At 40.5% G+C, this 18,384-nt stretch overlaps 1 protein-coding gene across 4 annotated transcripts in view; it reads left to right on the top strand.

The window, feature by feature from the left end:
- The first annotated feature begins 7,605 nt into the window (after nucleotides 1–7,605).
- The window catches only part of FYB1 (FYN binding protein 1), a 117,557-nt gene continuing 106,778 nt past the window's right edge, over nucleotides 7,606–18,384 (top strand). For 2 of the 4 annotated variants that reach the window (XM_061187736.1, XM_061187734.1), the window contains exon 1: nucleotides 7,606–7,731. The gene's annotated coding sequence lies outside the window, so the exon portion shown is untranslated. The remainder of the gene's footprint in view (nucleotides 7,732–18,384) is intronic. The other 2 variants (XM_061187732.1, XM_061187733.1) reach the window with 1 other exon arrangement.

Raw genomic sequence — 18,384 nt, 5'->3', positions numbered from 1 at the left:
AGTTTGCATATTCAGGGCATGGAACATTTGTGGGAGGTAGAAGCAATATTTTGGTTTGTTTGTTTTTGAGAAATTTTTAAAATAAGAGAAAAAAGCACAAAAAAAGTATATAACAAACACCAATGGATCCATGACCAAGAATTTTGTCATATTTGCTTGAAGTCTTTTCTAATATGAAAAGAATAAACTGTATATAGAAAGTTGAAATCAGTCATCATTCCTCCTCAGGGCTTCCCAAAGATAGTCTCCATCATGATTTCACTGTGATTCTCTTAGGGTTACTTCTTTACCTACTAGCCAAGGTCAGTGCTGTTCAACCTGACTTGTGTGGCCAGGATCCCCAACCCCAGAAGATGGACATGATGACTGCTCCAGTTAAGAGTCACCCATTGCTGCTGACTGGGTCTTTCACCTCATATCCTGATCTGGTCGCTGATCTTGGAGAGATGCTCTAGGCTCTGTGTGTGCCAAGAACAGATGCAGCCTACATGGTGTGAGCCCAAGCCTGGTTCCCCGGTTCCCACTTGGCCTCCTCAAGGTGGAAGGACTTGCCCAACAAAAGACACTTTAGATCTTGGATTCAAGAGACACAATCCTATAGAGTTCAGGAGGAGAATTTCAAGGGCTCTTGACCTTCATCTCATGGGCTACAAATCAAATGCCTCCTCTGGCCAGGTAGGTGACTTTAATGAGCTAAGTAGTTATAGCAAATTATGGAGGCTCCGTGAAACTCCAGCCAATTGTTTTATCGGGAAATTGGACTTTTCAATGAAAGCCACAAATATAAATAATTATGTGAAATCACTCTAGTTTTTTACATTTCCCCATTTTTTTAATATTTAAAGTTTTCAATCTACAGAAAAGCTTAAACAATAGCACAGCAAATAACTGTATTCCCTTCAGCTAGATTCACCCAATTGCTAACATTTTGCCATATTTTATGTATATGTATAAATAATTTCCTGAACCATCTGAAAGTAAGTTGTGCAAATCACGACAATTCATCTGTAAAAATTTAAGAATGCATCTCCTAAGAATAAGGGCCTTCTCCATTTTAACCATAAAGCCATTATCACACCTAAGAAACGCAACAATTTATCATTGAATTGCCCATATGAAAATTTCTCCAATTGTCCCAACATTATTTTATAATTTTTTTTTGTTCAAACCAGGATCCAATCAAGATTTACATATTGTATTTCATTGCTATATCTCTTTGGTATCTTTTAATCTAGAAGAGTTCTTCTACCCTCTTTGTTTTTCAAAACTATTTTTAATTGTTGGTAATGAATATGATTTATATGAATGTGTGTGTGTGTGGAGGGGTGTATGCACCCACACACCCACACATAGGCAACGAAAGCAGTTCCGCAGGCCAGCTTCACACTGTGGGGTACATCTCTGCACCCAAGCGTAGTCCGTCAAAGGTTCCACTTCCAAAAGCAGAGTCAATATGGTCTGTCTCAGCCCATATTAGTGCATTCACTTATCAAGGACGGAAAGATGAGAGAAAAAGAAAGAGAATTCCTTCTCTCACTGCTATTAATTGAAGGTCTTAGCACTGATACCTGGCTAAACTCTGAGGAGGAATTGGATGAGAGTCACTTGGGAGAGGGATCTAGTTACAAATGCCAGCGGCTGGGCTCCACCCCAAACCTGCTCAATCTGGAATCGCACTTATTTTAAAAACACCTCCAGCTATTCTTCTGAACACTAAAGTTTGAGGGCTACTATTCTAAAGACACACTGATAAATTAAGGATGGGGCCTTACCCCTGGCAAATTCTAGTAGAACCAAAACATAAAACGTTATCACTGAGGCAATAAGTTCTCTGGACGCCCAGAGGGAAGGTCAGAGAAGGCTTTGGGGTGAGGGTGGGGAGGTGAGCTCTGAGTGGAGTTGAAGATGAAGGCTGAGTTAACCAGGTGAAGGATGGGGAACTGTATGGAAATGAGAGAAGCAGAAGCTCTGCCACGTGCACCTGGAGGTGTGCCAAGAATGGGTGAAGGAGAGTCTCATCCATGGTGAGGGGTTTTAATTTTTTTTTTTTCTGAAGGGTTGGAGAGCCACTGAAGGGCTTTAAGCAACCATGATCCAGTCGATCATAGGAAGACCATGCTTGACAGGCCTGAGAAGGAAAGATCAGAGGCAGAGCAATTCTGTAAGAGGCCACCGCAGCTACAGAGGCAGGAAGTGATGGAGGCAGCGCAGTGGGGCAGGAGGGCAAGCTCTTGAGACAGAGAAGCACCAGGATGGGCAGTGGAGACGTGAACCTGGGAGTCGGAGGAGGGAGGCTAAAGCTGATTCTGGGCTCATGTTTCGGTCTCATGTGAATAGGTGATTGCGGTGCCTGCTGGACATTTAAGTGACAACGTTCCTTAGGTGGTTACCTGGTTAGGAGAGCAGTAGTGAGAGCCTCAGACCCAGGAGAGACCCAGGAGAGGCCATGCATTGGGGCAGAACGGGGTGAGGAGTCAGCCTTTGGATCAGACAGAGGGTGTGGTTGGATTGCCTGCTACAGAAAGCAAGTGGTTAACCCATTTGAATGGGTGGAACCAACCACTAGGGGACCCTGGTTTTGTTGATGTCCCTGTGCCCTTTGCTGACTCCTGGTGCTACAATTTCCTCTCTCCACTCCTTTCTCTAGTGGCCTCCAAAGTGGAGGACCCTCCAAAGGAGGGTTTAAGACAGTTTGTTGAGCATGAAGAAAAATTGTTAGAAATACTAGATTTTTTTAAAAATCTCATCTTTTCTATTTTTGTTTACATTTTATAATGGGTAAAGTATATTCCCAAAGCAAGATATATGGATGGATAGATAGATAGATAGACAGATAGATAGACAGATATCAGTAATAAATACCCAGATATTAGGGGCACATGCTCAAATATTTTTTTTTTGCTAGCCTTACACAATAAAAAATCTTGAATGACCACTTTTCTGCATGACAAAACTCAGGAAAGGAGAGACTCAAGAATGAGAAGGTGGGATGTAGGTGTGGGTCTTGCATACCCACTACTCAGAGATCACTGGCCTCTTTCAAAAGGTCCTGCCGGCTGATAGAACCCCATGTGGCAGAACCCCTGGAAGTTGTTCAAGTCCCTTCTACCTTTTCCCATTTTGAATGCATTTTTAGAATCTTAGATGCTGAGAGTTGGAAAAAAATCTTTGACATTGATCAGCTAGTTTTCTGCTTTCCTGAGAAGCAAGAAGAAAAGGGAGGTTAGAGAAGAAAGCTGGGGTCAGAGGGAGAAAGAGGAGAGTAAAGTAAAGAAAAGCCACCCTTTCTTCACACATTAACCTGGAGCTGGTCCTGCATCTGGCAGGTTGTGTTATTCCTCTGATTCGTGTTTAGGAGTTTTGCGGGGGTGTGCGAGTGGCCGTTAAAGTCAAAGAAAATAAGCAGAACCTGTTTCTTGGCTTGCCTCCTACGTGATCCATTCTCATCCTAATCGCCAGTGTGTCTGGCAGTAGGGTGTTTCTGACGGCAGGCAGTGGGCTCATTCCAGGAACACGCACCTTCGATGACCTGTGATCAGGACTTCATTGGCTTAGAGACGGAATTCCCGACACTCGGGCGTACGGAGCCGGGCAAGGGCGAAGTGTCGGAAGGGCGTGGCTTCATCTGTGCTTCACCTTGCGCTCCACAGTCTGGAGCGGGGCGGGGCTCGGGCTCTCCTGCCCAAGGCGTTCGCGTGCTGAGCAAGCAGAAGGTCGAAGCCCGCCCCGTGTGTCTTCACACTACACCCAGATGCCCCTAGGAAAGGAAGCCATCAGGACTGTGCGAAAGCCTAACTTGAGGCCAAATCATTTTCACTCACAAACACATTCAGGATTTGTTTTCTGAATAAGTCGCTAGAGGCTCTAAATGGCACAGCAGAGCGGGCGTAGCCCCCGGAAGCAGATCACCTCTCCTTGAGCGGTGGTTGGATTGGCCATCGGCTTTGTGTCACTCCCATCAGAACTAGAAGATGAACTTTATCTTTTTTTTTAACTGAGGGAAAGTAAACGTCATAATTGCTAAAGTGTAAGAACAATAATACACACAGTATTTTCATTTAGAGTCAGAAAAGTAAGCTTGTTCACGGGCCATAGGTATAAACAGGCCATTGCTATACGTAGTAATTAACAGATAGAGATAGGGTAAGGTCCGCAGCCTGGGGTAGAGGTGAGGATGGGATGAGATAGGGATAGTAGAAGAATTTGCCTGGATTATAAAGACCAAAATTCTGATATCCTAAATAAGTATTGCTACTAGTAGTCATGAGTTGAGTAAGCTGACTTCCTCCATCCTCATCCATAACTCCCCAACTCACTAATTTTCCTCCTATAGTATTTTATTTCCTTGTGTGGCACAATAGAATTGCTCAAGATGGGGAAGAAAAAGCCGGGTACTCAGGTGCACGAAGAATGAGCTATTCACTGAGACCTTCATCATTTGCTTAGAATTGCTTTTGCTGGGGGAGGGGGAGAGCCCTAAACGTTTAATAAAATACCCAGAAGCACTGAGGTGTTAGCTATGTTTCTGTAGCAGATGTAATATAAGATCTAACATCTGATTTAAGAAACCTTTGAATTATTTTATTTTATTTTTATTTTATTGCTCAGGGTTCCTTGTAATTTATGAAAAGCTTTAGGGAGTAGCTACAAAAATAATGAAAAGTAGATATTCAGATACTAACCCCATATTACATTATTGGTTCCTTTAAAAAAAAATAGTACAAGTAATTCTTTCCAACTCTACCTTCTGTTAACACCACCTCAAGAAGGATTATATGTGAAAAAAAATACGCCCCTCCTATCTTGTATTCTTTCCTCTAAATAATGGGAAAAGTACTACTGCTATATCATGTCTTGAAAGTCTAATATTAATCTGTTGGTTCAGAAAATTGGTTACATATATCCAGAGCATATGGTAAAAGAGGTTTACACCAAAAACAGTGTTTTTGCTTTTCCACTTATTGATTATAAGCTATGTAACATAGAGAGGAATGGGGAGAACCCAATGGAATTTTTATCTTCATTATTATGTAATTGTTATCAATAATAACAGATTATTGCCCAAATTTTCCTTTAGAAGGATTTATAAAAATAGGAAAAAACTGAGTGTTTATTATTCCATAATTATAAGATTAGCTCAAGATAAGATAGATTTGGGAAAATGTCTATACTTCCATTTATTTCAGGAACATATCATCATGTTACTAAACTGGCTTCATGGCTTTTTACTTGTTTTTATTAAATCTTCAAACCTATTCAGAACTATCAGCAAACAGAGTTACCATCCAAACCCAATAAAACATTCAATTTTTAAAATACAATCTTTCTAAATGTGTATATTTCTTCTCCCCATTTTGGAGAGCAAAATTTATGTCTACACCTCAGAGGTAGAAATTGCTAGACTCACCTTCACCTGGGATAAATGCATAAAAAAATCAACTGCCCCACAAACCAGGAAGCCATCCTTGACCTCTAATAAATTGATTCTATTCCACAATGTTTATACAGTACTTTCTGTGTGCCAGGCACCGTACTAGAAGCTAGGAATCAAAGACAAAAATGTCACAATCCACCCTTACAGAGCTCGAGGTCTAGAGAGAGACAGATTCCAACAACTGAAAGATAGCACAGAAGCCAAAGGAAGGCAGGCCACCTTCCCCAGTCTTTAGGGACTGAGGTCAGGAGTCGGTGATAAATCTGCACTGGGCTTTGGGGCACGAGCAGGAGTTAACCAGGTGAAAGAAAAGAAAGGAGGTGCATTCCATGAAGACAGGGCACATTCTGGGTCCTGGGATTTTGTTTTGATTTTGACCTCAGGGGCAGGTTGGTGCAGGGGCAGAAACATGAGACTAATTTTTTAAAGTTAACATTTTTTGGTCCAGATGAACCTATTTGCAGGGCAGAAATAGAGATGCAGGCATAGAGAATGGACTTGTGGACATGGGGGGCAAGGGAAGAGTGGGACGAATTGGGAGATTAGGATTGACATATATATATACACTACCATGTGTAAAATAGATAGCTAGTGGGAGCCTGCTGCATAGCACAGGGAGCTCAGTTGGTGCTCTGTGATGACCTAGATGGGTGGGATGAGGGGGTGACGTGCGAGAGAGGTCCAGGGGGGAGGGGCTATATGTATACATATAGCTGATTCACCTTGTTGTACAGCAGAAACTAACACCACATTGTAAAGCAATTATACTCCAATAAAAGAAAAAATTAGAGAGTGAAAAAATAAAAAGTTAACATTTTTCTTCTTTCTCTTTCTCTCCCTCATAACCATCCAGTAAATCCAGGGATGGTAGAGTTGCTCTTTGGTGCCAGGGCCCAGCCTCCTTCCATCTCTGGCTCCGCCATCACTAGGGTGTTAATAAGCCCTAGTCATCAATAAATCTGAATGGCTCAGGCCCGCACAGCATTCTGGCAGAGAAAAGCATGGTGGGCCCAGCTTAAAAGCACTATGCAGAAGCTTTTCAGATCTCTTCGGCCTTGATCCCACGGTCGAAAACTTAGTCATATGGCCACAGCTAGTGTCAAGAGGGGTAGAAAATGTAGTTGTAGTTGTATGCCTGGCTAAAAAGCAGGAATTATCTTACTGTAGAACAGGCGTTGGCAAGCTTTCTGCAAAGGGCCAAATAGTAAATATTTTAGGCCATATACACTCCTTGTCATGTATCGTTGCTCTTCTTCTTCTTTGTTCTTCTTACAACTCTTTAAAAATGGGAAACCCATTCTTACCTTGAGGCTCTGCAAAACAGGCCATAGGCCAGATTGGGCACACAAGTCAAAGTCTGTCAACCCTATGGAAGAAAGGAAAATTATATAAGAAGGAAAGTGGCCATTCCTGGCATAACCTCTACAAGACTATAAACCACTCAGGGGAAGAGCCTTGTCTCATTCACCTTTCTGGCTAGCACAGTGCTGGCATATATAGTAGGTGCTTAATGTGGATGACTGATGAATGAATGAATGAATGAATAGAAGGGAGATAGGGGAGGTTAATTTAATAGCCACAATTTCTTAGAATCCCATTTTGTGCCAATGGCAGTCTCTTAACATGGATTGTCATTTGAATACTCCATTTTCTCCAGAGTTTGAAGAAAAGTCTAACCAAGAACAGACAAGAGTGAATCCACTGGGCTTTCCACCCTCTGCAATCCCCTTCAGTTCCTGCAGTCAAGCAGCCCACTTCACCTCCCAACTACAGATGCAATTGGGTCCCAAACATTCCACATATTGGAGTGGACATCCCTAGTCACAGCCCCCGATCCTTGACCTCCACGGCAGGCGGACAACCCCGGGCGTGCAAGCAGATTACAGAACCAAAGGCCTTCCAGGTTCTTCCTTTTGACAGCCATGGTGGCAGCAGAAGAGCCTTGACTTGGTTTTGCTCTTTTAAATGTCACATGCTTGGTCGGACTGTCAGCAGAAGCATTCAGGCTGAAAAGACTCTTTTTAGTTCCCCTCTTTCTCCTCCTTCTTACTCAATATCCTGAGGGCACAATAGAACTTTTCTTGTCTAGGTCAGCCTGGTGGGGCGGGGAGCGGGGAAGAGTGGATCACTCAACCATTCCCCTGGACATCTTCCGGCCAGGGCTCAGAAAGTGCCACAGGGCTTGGATTCTACATGCCGAGCAGACACAACAGCCAAAAGTGAGGGAGCCCAGCCCCTGGCCCCAGGAAGACCTACTCAATGAGACCACCCTCCCACTTCATTCTTCAGGAGCTCAGGTAACAGCTCTATCCAGGTTTCCTTTTTCAAACCAATGTGTGATTTTTTTTTTTTACAGCAGGAAAAGTACCGCCTCCAAATTCTGGCAGCACAGATTGTGCTGGCTGGAATCATTGACAGAAAAGCATGTTCTGTTGGCAAATAGCAGAAGAGGTGGGCATCAGACACCACAACTCAGCCTCATTGTAGCCAGAAGGGTGATAAGCAGATAAAAATGTGTCTGTCACTTGCTGTTTCATAACTGGATAGGGCCTGTCACACATGCCTGTTCCAACCTCTGGTGCTGCTGGTATTAAATGAAGTCTTGCAACAAAACCAGAGCCATGGTCCTAATTGGGCACAGACGATTGATTTCATCTTGGCCACTGACAAGCCTGTGCTTACCTTTTGATGAAGGGGAACAAATCTCACTTCCCCCAAAGCTTAAGGAGCTGGCAGGAAGTGGGGATTCATGTGGGATTCCTACACAGACTAGGGAAAGGGGGCTCTGCTGCCATCAACCCTGCCTTCTCAGAAGGAATCCTGGCAAAGTGGGACAAATGATGACAAAGTGCTACAAGTCATCTGAGGAAATCTTTTCAGAGCAACCGGTACCTCCAAAATTTAGTTGGAGACTTTGGCCCTCTTGTATGAATTGCTACCTCTCATGAAAAGAATCACAGGGCCTTTCCTTGCCCCCCCCCCCTTTTAACTAAACTTACAATGAGGCAATTAAAAGAAGAGCATAGGCCCCTTACTCTGTCTCCTACCAGCTGTGTGACTTTGGGCCAGCCACTTAACCTCTCTGTGCCTCAGTTTTCTCCTCTAAAAAAACGAAGATAATAATAGTACTTACCTCACAGGGTTGTTGTGAGTATAAAATTATATATACTTATTGTGTACTAATATATAATAAGAGATCATTAATATTTGCCACTTTAAATATTTTGGCATTAGGGATTACTCTGTGTAGAAAAATAGATGGGTTTATGAACACAAGGCAGAATCATGGCTGTGCTTTTCTGTCCATGCTGAGAGACTGTCAGGGGAGATTTTATGTTGATCAAAACATGTGCATGTACAAGATGGGGCACAAACTTCAGATTCTGATGCTCCAAGAAATTAATGATAAATGAGGGGCAGGAGGACGAGATTGTTCCTTCCAATAAAACCACATCTTTAAAAATGCTCCATTAAAGTTGATCATGAATTTCAATGGAATCGCGGTGTATTCATGGGACACCCTGGAGAAGTTAGCCTTCTGTTTCAAAGAGAAATATCTGGGAAGGACTCCATTTCTCTTGGGAAATTATTTTAAAAGTGCAAATCCATGCTGCCTACATGTTATTTCCATCCATTTATTTAACTACCAGTGCACTTTAAATGTTTCCCAGCTCCTGCGGGAATCCAGAGGCCCCTTTCCTGGACTCAAAGTTCAGTAAAGGTGGTTTTGGGGGAAATTCTACACCCTTGAAAGTTATGGCGGCCTCATCGAGCAGTCACACCGCCACCTAGTGGCGCGAAGGCTAAGTGCACGCGATTGCTTTGAAGCTTGTTCTAGCCTTACTGTGCCTTAAAAGTCATGTTTTCTTTCTACTATTGGAATCCCATGTTAACGAGGGGGTGGGGGGGAGAGAGAGAGAGAGAGAAAGAGAGGTCAGGGGAAGTAGACAAAACCTTTCACTGGTCTGAGGTGTTAGCACGGGCTGCCTCTGGGTGAACATTTCTAAGAGCAAGAATGGGGGCGAGGACCGTAGCCTACTGGCAAAGTTAAGGCTGTGGTCCCAGGGGTTGTGGCTAAGACCGTGGCTCCAGAATCAAGATCTGAGTTTGAATGGGGGGGGGAGGGGTGGGGTCTGCCATTCACCAGCTATGGGCCTTGGGTAAATTACTGAACTGCCCCATGCCTTGGTTTCTTTTTCTATAAAATGGGGATAACAATAACTTCTTCATGGTTTATTATGAGCTCCTGGCAAAGAAGGTAATCCATAGCATTATCTATTGTCGTGACTGTTTTTAAAAGGAAGATGCTGTATAAGCTGATATCTCACAGGTCAGGTAGCACAGGACAATGGACCCAATGGACGAACAAACAGGAGACCCAGATTCTGGTTCTGACACTAAGTAGCTGTGTGACTTTGGACAGATCACTTACCCTGTTTCCTTTCCTGTAAAATGAAGAGCTTGAATTCACTGATGTTTAAGGTTATTTTCTTTCTCAAACACTGTGAGTCTAAGGTAAGTCTTCCCATTAAAATTGGCCCACCTTTAAGGCTCATTTTGATCTTTCCTTTTACCAAAGCCCAGGGTCAAGCATGTCCCAGGCATTTATTTCTATAGTTGCTGACTGATGAGAAATAGAGATTGGAATTGTCTCTGTATCAGCCACTAGGAATAGACCAAGTACATATTTGGGCAGGGATGAGAATCCAAAGGGAAATCCTAGAAGCTGAAGAATATTCCCCCATGAGAAGCCGGTCTGGGGTTTCTCTGATACATTTGGAGGCTTCAGAACTTGCTTTGTTTTTTTAATCTCTGCTAACTAGCCTCCTTACATGGACAGGAAAACAGCAAAACCACTGAGCTGTATAAATTCAATATATACTTTATTAGTAGTATTGCCAAGTCTGTGCCACCAATGTTGGTTCGACTAGTACCTGATCTTTCTTCCAAGAGCACGTTAAATGCCACCAAAGCTCACCTACTGCATATAACTAATTCCCCACTCTGTTGTTCCAAGCCAGGGGCCATCCCAGCATGGACACTTTGCTCTGGGGTGGTAACAAATGGTGGCTCAGTAAAGGTAATCATGAAACAAGACTTTCTGCCCTTCATCCTAAACCTCATCCATGCCAGTGCTTGGACATTTACAGAAATACAGAACAAAGGCATTTTGGATCTCTGTGAGGGTGGGTGTATTAATTTCTTGTGGATCCTATAACAAATTATCACAAACTAGGTGACTTACAACAACAGAAACTTATTCTCTCAGAGTTCTGGAGACCAGAGTTCTGAAATCAAGGTGTTGACAAGGCCATGCTCCCTCCAAAGGCTTTAGAGGAAAATCCATTTTCTGCCTCTTCCAACTTTTGGTGGCTGCCGGCATTCTTTGGCTTGTGGCTGCATCACTCCAGTGTCTGTGAGTCTGTTTCTGTTCTGTAAATAAGTTAATTTTCATTATTTTTTAGAACATATAAGCGATATCATATGATATTTGCCTTCCTCTGTCTGACTTACTTCACTCAGTATGATAATCTCTAGGTCCATCCATGTTGCTGCAAATGGCATTATTTCACTCTTTTTTATGGCTGAGCAATATTTCATTTTATACATATATATGTATATACATATACATATATATGTGTATGTATATATATATATATACACATACATATATACCGCATCTTCTTTATCCATTCATCTGTTGATGGACATTTAGGTTGCTTCCACATCTTGGCTATTGTAAATGGTGCTGCAATGAACACTGGGGTGCACCACCCCCTCTTCCCCCCCCCTTGGTATCCATAAGTTTGTTCTCTACATCTGTGTCGCTATTGCTGCTTTGCAAATAACTTCATCTGTACCATTTTTCTGGATTCCACATATAAGCGATATTATATGATATTTGTTTTTCTCTTTCTGACTTATTTCACTCTGTGTAACAGTCTCTAGGTCTATTCACGTCTCTGCAAATGGCACTATTTCATTCCTTTTTATGGCTGAGTAATATTCCATTATATATATGAACCACATCTTCTTTATCCACTCCTCTGTTGATGGGCATTTAGGTTGCTTCCATGTCCTGGCTATTGTAAATAGTGCTGCAATGAACATTGGGGTGCATGTATCTTTTTGAATTATGGTTTTCTCCAGGTATATGCCCAGGAGTGGGATTGCTGGGTCATATGGTAGCTCTACTTTTAGTTTTTTGAGGAACCTCCATACTGTTCTCCATAGTGGCTGTACCAATTTACATTCCCACCAACAGTGTAGGAGGGTTCCCCTTTTTCCACATCCTCTCCAGCATTTATTGTTTGTGGATTTTTTGATGATGGCCATTCTGACTGGTGTGAGGTGATACCTCATTGTAGTTTTGATTTGCATTTCTTTAATAGTTAGCAATATTGAGCATCTTTTCATGTACCTGTTGGCCATCTGTATATCTTCTTTGGAGAAATGTCTGTTTAGGTCTTCTGCCCATTTTTTGATTGGGTTGTTTGCTTTTTTGTTATCAAGTTGCATGAGCTGTTTGTATATTTTGGAAATTAAGCCCTTGTCAGTCTACAAATATTTTCTCCCAGTCCATAGGTTGTCTTTTTCTTTTGTTTATGGTTTCCTTCGTTGTGCCAAAGCTTAAAAGCTTGATTAGGTCCCATTTGTTTAATTTTGCTTTTATTTCTATTGCCTTGGAAGACTGGCCTAAGAAAACATTGTTACAATTTATGTCAGAGAATGTTCTGCCTGTGTTCTCTTCTAGGAGTTTTATGGTGTCATGTCTTATACTTTAGTCTTTAAGGCATTTTGAATTTATTTTTGTGTATGGTTTGAGGGATTGAGTCATTTTCACTTTGCTCTTGCAATCATTGTAACTTAGAAAAAAAGAAAGAAAACATCTCACTGTGGGAAAATATAAGATCAATTTTTTCACATCAGTTCACATCCATCTTCAACCTCACTTGGGTAATAAACTTTAAGCTGCAGCCAGGTGAGCAATCAACACCATCCCCGGGGGGCAGTGAATGAACCAGAATGGTGCCCCAGGTCCCTGAGCTGACAATTGGACGACTCATTTTACAGACTCTAGGGGCAGCTGTCTGCTGGAAAGAGACACTAATACAGTCACCTGCCTAAAACCCCACCCCCACACCAAGACACCCTTAGACCAAACATCAAAAAAAGCAATCAGCATTGTTTGTCTTCTCTTAGCTGTTTCCCCTTTCCAGGTTGCCTGTGATGTTGCAAAGTCAATCAAGATGTTCTGGACAGAGCCATACACCCACTACACCTTGTTCTGTCTCCTTGTTCATCTCATCCTATGAGTAGAACAAAGGTTAACACATCACCTGCCATAATTAGGGATTCTTGGACAGAAGGTAAATTACGAGAGTTTGGTGGAATATTTTTTGTATCAGAAAAGGAAACTAAAAAAGTTTTGTATGTGAGCTGAGAATTTAAACTCCAAATACTAACTACACAAGAAAGAAAGAGATCCACCAGAGAGCAGACAGCAGAAGCAAGAACAACTACAATCCTGCAGCCTGTGGGATAAAAACCACATTCACAGAAAGACAGACAAGATGAAAAGGCAGAGGGCTATGTACCAGATGAAGGAACAAGAAAAAACCCCAGAAAAACAACTAAATGAAGTGGAGATAGATAGGCAACCTTCCAGAAAAAGAATTCAGAATAATGATAGCGAAGATGATCCAGGACCTCGTAAAAAGAATGGAGGTGAAGATCGAGAAGGTGAAAAAATGTTTAACAAAAAGACCTAGAAGAATTAAAGAAGAAACAAACAGAGATGAACAATACAATAACTGAAATGAAAACTACACTAGAAGGAATCCGTAGCAGAATAACTGAGGCAGAAAAACGGTTAAGTGACCTGTAAGACAGAATGGTGGAATTCACTGCTGCAGAACAGAATAAAGAAAAAAGAATGAAAAGAAATGACGACAGCCTAAGAGACCTCTGGGACAACATTAAATGCAACAACATTCACATTATAGGGGTCCCAGAAGAAGAAAAGAGAGAGAAAAGACCAGAGAAAATATTTGAAGAGATTATAGTCAAAAACTTCCCTAACATGGGAAAGGAAATAGCCACCCAAGTCCAGGAAGCACAGAGAGTCCTATACAGGATAAACCCAAGGAGAAACACACCGAGACACATAGTAATCAAATTGGCAAAAATTAAAGACAAAGAAAAATTATTGAAAGCAGCAAGGGAAAAATGACAAATAGCATACAAGGGAACTCCCATAAGGTTAACAGCTGATTTCTCAGCAGAAACTCTACAAGCCAGAAGGGAGTGGCATGATATACTTAAAGTGATGAAAGGGAAAAACCTACAACCAAGATTACTCTACCCAGAAAGGATCTCATTCAGATGTGATGGAGAAATCAAAAGCTTTACAAACAAGCAAAAGCTAAGAGAATTCAGCACCACCAAAATAGCTCTACAACAAATGCTAAAGAAACTTCTCTAAGTGGGAAACACAAGAGAAGAAAAGGACCTACAAAAACAAACCCAAAACAATTAAGAAAATGGTCATAGGAACATACATATCGATAATTACCTTAAATGTGAATGGATTAAATGCTCCAACCAAAAGACACAGGCTTGCTGAATGCATACAAGAACAAGACCCATATATATGCTGTCTACAAGAGGCTCACTTCAGACCTAGGGACACATACAGACTGAAAGTGAGGGGATGGAAAAAGATATTCCATGCAAATGGAAATCAAAAGAAAGCTGGAGTAGCAATACTCCTATCAGATAAAATAGACTTTAAAAAAGAGAATATTATAAGAGAAAAGGAAGGACACTACATAATGATCAAGGGATCAATCCAAGAAGAAGATATAACAATTATAAATATATATGTACCCAACATAGGAGCACCTCAATACATAAGGCAACTGCTAACAGCTGTAAAAAAAGAGGAAATTGACAGTAGTACAGTAATAGTGGGGGACTTTAACACCTCACTTACACCAATGGACAGATCATCCAAAATGAAAATAAATAAGGAAACAGAAGCTTTAAATGACACAATAGACCAGATAGACTTAATTGATTTTTATAGGACATTCCATCCAAAAACAGCAGAATACACTTTCTTTTAAAGTGCACATGGAACATTCTCCAGGATAGATCACATCTTGGGTCACAAATCAAGCCTCAGTAAATTTAAGAAAATTGAAATCATATCGAGCATCTTTTCTGACCACAAAGATATGAGATTAGAAATGAATTACAGGGGGAAAACAGTAAAAAACACAAACACGTGGAGGCTAAACACTACGTTACTAAATAACCAAGAGATCACTGAAGAAATCAAAGAGGAAATCAGAAAATACCTAGAGAAAAATGACAATGAAAACACGACAATCCAAAACTGTTGGAATGCAGCAAAAGCAGTTCTAAGAGGGAAGTTTATAGCTATACAAGCCTACCTCAAGAAACAAGAAAAATCTCAAAGAAATATTCTAACCTTACACCTAAAGGAACTAGAGAAAGAAGAACAAACAAACCCCAAAGTTAGTAGAAGGAAAGAAATCATAAAGATCAGAGCAGAAATAAATGAAATAGAAACAAAGAAAACAATAGCAAATATCATAAAACTAAAGGTTGGTTCTTTGAGAAGATAAACAAAATTAATAAACCATTAGCCAGACTCATCAAGAAAAAGAGGGAGAGGACTCAGATCAATAAAAGTAGAAATGAAAAAGGAGAAGTTACAACAGACACCGCAGAAATACAAAGCATCCTGAGAGACTACTACAAGCAACTCTATGCCAATAAAATGGACAACCTGGAAGAAATGGACAAATTCGTAGAAAGGTATAACCTTCCAAGACTGAACGAGGAAGAAATAGAAAATATGAACAGACCAATCACAAGTAATGAAATTGAAACTGTGATTAAAAAGCTTCCAACAAACAAAAGTCCAGGACCAGATGGCTTCACAGGTGAATTCTATCAAACATTTAGAGAAGAGCTAACACCCATCCTTCTCAAACTCTTCCAAAAAATTGCAGAGGAAGGAACACTTCCAAACTCATTCTATGAGGCCACCATCACCCTGATACCAAGACCAGACAAAGATACTACAAAAGAAGAAAATTACAGACCAATATCACTGATGAATATAAATGCAAAAATCTTCAACAAAATACTAGCAAACAGAATCCAACAACACATTAAAAGGATCATACACCATGATCAAGTGAGATTTATCCCAGGGATGCAAGGATTCTTCAATATATGCAAATCAATCAATGTGATACACCATAGTAACAAATTGAAGAATAAAAACCATACGATCATCTCAATAGATGCAGAAAAGGCTTTTGACAAAATTCAACACCCATTTATGATAAAAACTCTCCAGAAAGTCGGCATAGAGGGAACCTACATCAACATAAGAAAGGCCATATATGACAAATCCACAGCAAACATCATTCTCAATGGTGAAAATCTGAAAGCATTTCCTCTAAGATCAGGAACAAGACAAGGATGTCCACTCTCACCGCTATTATTCAACATAGTTTTGGAAGTCCTAGCCGTGAAAATCAGAGAAGAAAAAGGAATAAAAGTAATAGAAATTGGAAAAGAAGAAGTAAAACTGTCACTGTTTTCAGTTGACAGGATACTATACATAGAGAATCCTAAAGATGCCACCAGAGAACTACTAGAGCTAATCAATGAATTTGGTAAAGTTGCAGGATACAAAATTAATGCACAGATATCTCTTGCATTCCTATACACTAATGATGAAAAATCTGAAAGAGAAATTAAGGAAACACTCCCATTTACCATTGCAACAAAAAGAATAAAATACCTAGGAATAAACCTACCGAGGGAGATAAAAAACCTGTATGCAGAAAACTGTAAGACACTGACGAAAGAAATTAAAGGTGATACCAACAGATGGAGAGATATACCATGTTCTTGGATTGGAAGAATCAATATTGTGAAAATGACTATACTACCCAAAGCAATCTACAGATTCAACGCAATCCCTATCAAATTACCAATGGCATTTTTTACGGAACTAGAACAAAAAATCTTAAAATTTGTATGGAGACACAAAAGACCCCGAATAGCTAAAGCAGTCTTCAGGGGAAAAAAATGGAGCTGGAGGAATCAGATTCCCTGACTTCAGACTATACTACAAAGCTACAGCAATCAAGACAATGTGGTACTGGCACAAAAACAGAAACATAGATCAATGGAACAAGATAGAAAGCCTAGAGGTAAACCCACGCACCTATGGTCAACTAATCTATGACAAAGGAGGCAAGGACATACAATGGAGAAAAGACAGTCTCTTCAATAAGTGGTGCTGGGAAAACTGGACAGCTACATGTAAAAGAATGAAATTAGAAAGCTCCTTAACACCATACACAAAAATAAACTCAAAATGGATTAGAGACCTCAACGTAAGACCGGACACTATAAAACTCTTAGAGGAAAACATAGGAAGAACACTCTGATATAAATCACAGCAAGATCTTTTTTGATCCACTTCCTAGAGTAATGGAAATAAAAACAAAAATAAACAAATGGGACCTAAAGAAACTTCAAAGCTTTTGCACAGCAAAGGAAACCATAAACAAGACGAAAAGACAAGCCTCAGAATGGGGGAAAATATTTGCAAACGAATCAATGGACAAAGGATTAATCTCCAAAATATATAAACAGCTCATGCAGCTCAATATTAAAAGAACAAACAACCCAATCCAAAAATGGGCAGAAGACCTAAATAGACATTTCTCCAAAGAAGACATACAGATGGCCAAGAAGCACATGAAAAGCTGCTCAACATCACTAATTATTAGAGAAATGCAAATCAAAACTACAATGAGGTATCACCTCACACCAGTTAGAATGGGCGTCATCAGAAAATCTACAAACAACAAATGCTGGAGAGGGTGTGGAGAAAAGGGAACCCACTTGCACTGTTGGTGGGAATGTAAACTGATACAGCCACTATGGAGAACAGTATGGAGGTTCCTTAAAAATCTAAAAATAGAATTACCATATGATCCAGCAATCCCACTACTGGGCATATACCCAGAGAAAAACACAATTCAAAAAGACACATGCACCCCAATGTTCATTGCAGCACTATCTACAATAGCCAGGTCATGGAAGCAACCTAAATGCCCATCGACAGATGAATGGATAAAGAAGATGTGGTACATATATACAATGAAATATTACTCAGCCATAAAAAGGAACGAAATTGCGTCATTTGTTGAGACGTGGATGGATCTAGAGACTGTCTTACCAAGTGAAGTTAAGTCAGAAAGAGAAAAACAAATATCGTATATTAACGCATATATGTGGAACCTAGAAAAAAGGTACAGATGAAACAGTTTGCAGGGCAGAAATTGAGACAGAGATGTAGAGAACAAACGTATGGACACCAAGGGGAGAAAGCGGCGGTGGGGGGGTGGGGGGGGTGGTGGTGTGATGAATTGGGCGATTGGGATTGACATGTATACACTGATGTGTATAAAATTGATGACTAATAAAAATCTGCTGTACAAAAAAAGAAAGTAGAACAAACCTATTTATAAAAAAAGAAAGAAAGAAAGAAAGAAGGTCATGATCCTATGATGTATTCGGCAAAACACAGGACTTATCAGAAACTCTGGCTTTAGATCTCCTTTCTACCATGTGCTTGAACTCCGTTTACCTTTCTGTAACAGTAAGAATTTACCAGGCTGTTGGGAACATCAAAAGAGATATTATATATGGAATTTTGTTTTTAAATGTGATTATTAGTTCTAATAATAGAATTAGTAATGGGTGTAAAATACCAAACTCCAGAATGTTTTTTGCCAGATGTACGAGTGTTCATAGAAAAATATTGAGATCATTTATAGCCTGGAATAAGTGATCTTAGTAAAGCACAGACTTTAATCTAGATAGTGGCA

This window comes from Eubalaena glacialis, chromosome 4, assembly GCF_028564815.1.
Source record: "Eubalaena glacialis isolate mEubGla1 chromosome 4, mEubGla1.1.hap2.+ XY, whole genome shotgun sequence".
Classification (NCBI taxonomy): Eukaryota; Metazoa; Chordata; class Mammalia; order Artiodactyla; family Balaenidae; genus Eubalaena; species Eubalaena glacialis.
This window is presented reverse-complemented; position numbering and strand designations above follow the sequence as displayed.